This window comes from Zophobas morio, unplaced genomic scaffold, assembly GCF_036711695.1.
Source record: "Zophobas morio isolate AGI-343-1 ecotype UQ-CSIRO unplaced genomic scaffold, CSIRO_AGI_Zmor_V1 ptg000402l, whole genome shotgun sequence".
Lineage (NCBI taxonomy): Eukaryota > Metazoa > Arthropoda > Insecta > Coleoptera > Tenebrionidae > Zophobas > Zophobas morio.
In genome coordinates this window covers 106,853-111,415 of record NW_026972506.1, presented here as the reverse complement: position 1 = coordinate 111,415, position 4,563 = coordinate 106,853, and the positions used below count along the sequence as shown (strand labels likewise).

Sequence of the window (4,563 nt, the reverse complement as noted above, 5' to 3'; positions counted from 1 at the left end):
TTTTTTGCAAATGCTAGTCAAAAAAAATACTATCCTACCTGAATGATTGAAAATCATAACAAGTGTTATACACAAAAAATATGAGAAATTTTTAGTTACAACTGTACTTAAAGAAATACAAAGTTAGTATCAAGTAATATAATTTGAACAATATAAGCACACAGTCGCCCTTTAGGGTGAATGAAATTAACCTTTATTCAAACACACTAACTTCATGCATTAACAAACCGCTCCCTTATGTGTGCCGCTCCTACCTTAGGGTACAAGCATGCGCTACAATCCGAAGTTAACTAAGTACTCGTAGTTTATAATCAACTCTTAACTACAGAATTAATTTCAGGATTTTCCTAAAAAGAGTTCACTCCTAATATAGAGGGGATCATATTTTTAAAAGAAAGAATAATTATTAGTTAAAAAGTTTCTTAAGGCTTCAGTAACTGTGTAGAGATAACTTGTTTATGCAAGATCACCGCGCTAACTTAAGCCACTATGATAGAATTACTTAAGGTTGTGCTGTATATTTTTAAAAAAAACAAGTATAATTATGATTTTTTATAATGTGGGCGCCCTTTTTGTAAACTTTATCTAGCGAAGTGTAAAGCTTCAGCTGTTTACCTATGAGAGGAAGTTTGCCGGGGTCAAAGTTAAAGTTTACCCTCCAAAAATGTTGATAGAGGCACAATGTAAACTGTTTACATTAAAAGAATACTAAGTGATGTGTATTTGAAAGTTTGTAAAAAATATATGTGACAAAAAAAACTTAGTTCGTTAGGCAGGACTATTTTAACACTGCATTAAGTAAAGCTTGTTCGGTTTACTAATCACTTTACCATTAGGGCTTCTTTTTTTCTCACACCTCACTCTAAAACTCTTTCAAAATTCTTTTTTTCACTCTGAGCAAAATTAAACCCTTTTTTAACTATCAATACTTTTTTATATTTGATCTTTCCTTTATTTAGAGTGTATTAGTTTCTAATACCCTCTATTTTTTCACTATATAACCTTGATTTTAACTACTTATGCTATCTTTAAACCTTATCGAAAAAACACAAAAATATCATGTGGTCACTTTACTGTAGAAATGTAAACCAAAAAATTACTTCAGGAAGTAACATCGAAATTTTAATTAAATTCTAATTTATTCTGCATTATTAATTTCTATTTTATTAATCTTTTATAAATATTATTTAATACGGTAGCCACCTACTATAATTATGTCATCTTTTTTTAATGCATGACGTATATAGCCATCTGCTGGTAGTGGTCTTCCGTCTACGTGGGCCACATAGTTGTAATCCTCCGAATTCATTCCGTTTTTTGGTGCTTCTTTGATTTCGTAGTTACTTATGCAAAAGTTCGTAATGTCCTGTATTCTCGCTTGCAACGGAAAATGCTGAACATAATGTTCTTCGTTAAAGATTACATGTAAACGGACGGATTCTTTTTTTCTCGTTCGGTCACTTAGTGATTTTTTATTAATTTTAACTTTTTCGTATTTATTTATTCCCTCTTTTAAAAAAATTGGATAATTTTCTTTCGATTCAGAAGATTTTTGTCGCCCAAAAGATCGACGGAGTGGGAAAAAATGTAAAGACATACGAAAATAGTTTTTTTTACAAGTTTCACTTGAACTCTTTTTTTTAATTTTTTTTATGGTTCCGTTTTCTATGCTTTGGAAAGGGGTATTAATATTATTGTCGATACTGTTACCGTCATAATCATCGGCGTGGACTACCTCTTGTTCATGATTTTGGATCTTATAATAATTGTTGTCTTGTTCTTCTTTACATGTATCTAAGTTAGAACTCTTAGCTTCACTGAATAGACCAAGACAGGAAGCTTTGCTTGACCCTTTTTTTTCCTTCATTTTTAAAGAGAAAAAAAAATTATTCGTGGTATTATTCTTGTAGCTTTTGGCACAACCCTTGCGCTCTTTTGAATTTTTATGGTCGGGCAAAGTTTGCAACTGGAAACTAGAGGAAAAGAGTCGGTGTAAAGATCTTAACTTATAGAAAAAGTTAATTAAAAATAAAACTAATAAATAATAATTAACGAGTAAATTATTTTGCTTGCTGGTGATCCGGTTTCTAGTTGGCAAGGCTCGGCGTAATTGTTAGCAACAAGTATCTTGAGCAAAAGTTCAGCTTTGTCTGAGTTTTCACAACCTGTTACTTGAAAATTTTTTACCTAATTTAAAAGAATTATTAAATTACCTTAAGCTTCTGTGCCAATTTTTATTATCACAGTTGAGTGATATAGTACACTTCATTATTTACATAAAAATTGCCTTTCTACGTACATTACCATCCACTGAAGAATTGCAGTCTTGTTTATGTTTAAAACTAGACAGTCTTCCAGCACCAGTGGTTCCTGTTTCTTTGTAAAATCCTCGATTAATAAAGTGCGCACGAGACAGAAGTCAATTTTACTTTTAACAGTGTTGCACTTATAAAATAAAAGCTTATTCATTTGGAAACTTTAAAAAAGTAATTTTAGGTTTCATTAATAAATTTATAAGTATTTTTGCTAGGATTCTTCATTTAAAATATTGTTCATTAAGCGATTAAAAAGATTAAATTTTTCTACTACATATTATGTACACCGACTATAACTTCGTAGGTTTAATTTTGAAAGTAACCCTATGTGGCTTTTATATTTATTTCTTAATTACAATTACCAATGAATACCTCAAAAATTTTTCTCATCCAAAAAAAAATTGAGCTGATAGCCTATTAGTTTTTATATGCTTCACAAAAAGTTTTGGTGTTTTCTTTGAGAATCCAGCAACCAATAATTATCTGATATAATAGATGCGTTTAATTTTTAATGATTGTAATAGCCCTCCTCCACTTAAATGTACGTATTTATATGTTTTGCCCTATAAGAATATACTTATAAGTATTATGTTTTAGCTGACAGCCTAAATGCGTATAACTACTTTACTAAACGATTTCTCAAGCTGAAGACTTGTTTCATAAACTTCCTTCGATGCTTGATAAAATTATTATAATAATTAAACTAAATTTAATGACTAATTTATATCTTTCATAAATTTATATGTATACCGAGGTTAGTCTAATTTTTTTATGGCAATATGTCTTCCACTTAAATTTAATGTGATGATTTACCAAGACTTTTGTATATTGCTCTTGCAAGGATAATACTTGCAATATTATGTTTTGGCTAGTATAATAAAACAATCAATGATATATTTGCAACAAAGTTAAATGTGTATCAATGTTTTCAAGCTAAATGAAACTGCATATAGAATTGGCAACTATAATTCGTCATTAAAAAGAAAGGACAAGCTTTGAAGTTTAAAACTTTAGGGCTTCCTCACTTTCTGTACACAGAAAGAAGAGATTGAGATACCGTACAATTACCGTGCTCTTTTTAAAACGTTTAAAGCTTAATATATGAATCAGGTTTAATGCTAAAAATAGTATCAATTAACAATTAACGAAAAAATCTGCTTATTATGATTATGTTTTCTTCTTTATATCTAGATATCAGCTATCAGAAGATATAATAGTAAGAATAGTCTTAGTTTCTTCTATGCGCCCTGCTAAGAAGGGGAAAAAATTAGTAAAGAATTTAAGTAACATTTTTTTTTAAAGCGTAATGTTCCTTAAAAAGTTAGAAGACTAACTTTTGGGAAAATTACATTTAAAAAGATTGGTTTTGAAACTACCAACCTAATGTATCGTCAGAGAAGCACAAAAATTCAAACTGCTTGGCTTTTTAAGGCAGTTGTTTAGAAAAAAGCTTTCAAGCTTTTTGAAAGAAGAAAATGTTTATAAAAACACAAAAATGACTTATTTAATTTATTTAAAGTGATATTTAGTAAAACACAATTGTATATAGTAAAACGCTTTCATGCTTATGCAAGGTGAACAGTAGTCTTGATGAAGTGTGATAAGACAAAGGAAACTCATAATCCAGTTTTAAGGCTAACGAAAGTGTACTATTTATTAGATTTACAAAATATTAGGAAAACAATCAAAAAAGTAAGTTTTTTTTAAAATGTGGGATAAAATCGTAATTTGGAGCACATTTTTACAATGTCACTTGCTAATAAACAAAGCTCTATTTAAAAAATTCACAATTATGTTTAACATTACATTACGGTACTATTAATCGTAATAAAATTTTAGGCTGTTATGTAAATAGAAGAAGGAAGAGAAAAGTTTTTAATATTTTACAACTGCTTAATAGGGACGATGTTACGAGCTGAAGTTCGTAAATGAAATTTTTAAAATCTACAGTTTGTTAACACAATTTTGTACTCGTCCACAATTTTAAACATTAATTAATTGATACTTTCGGATAACAAATAACAATAAAATCGCTTTAGAGGCAGTACAAAAAGCGTTATAACAAGAGCAACATAAGGAACTAAGAATAGAGCTGAGCTCATACATAAGAAAAATTATGAAGTTAAATAGAAAACGGTATCGAAAAAAAACTAAGATTAGAACACGGAACTAAAAGACACTTTACTACAAAGAAATGTAACAAAGTTAACTTGTTTATTCCAAATGCACTCTCCTTTGATGTACGTGT

The 4,563-nt window shown here is 29.2% G+C and overlaps 1 long non-coding RNA gene across 1 annotated transcript; it reads right to left on the bottom strand.

Moving 5' to 3' along the window:
* Positions 1 to 1,217: 1,217 nt before the first annotated feature.
* Positions 1,218 to 2,462, bottom strand: LOC135120635 (uncharacterized). Its single transcript, XR_010278671.1, has 3 exons — positions 2,305 to 2,462; positions 2,054 to 2,187; positions 1,218 to 1,973 (listed from the first exon to the last, which is right to left on the bottom strand). It is a non-coding gene; the product is annotated as an uncharacterized LOC135120635 (long non-coding RNA).
* Between the last annotated feature and the right edge of the window lie 2,101 nt (positions 2,463 to 4,563).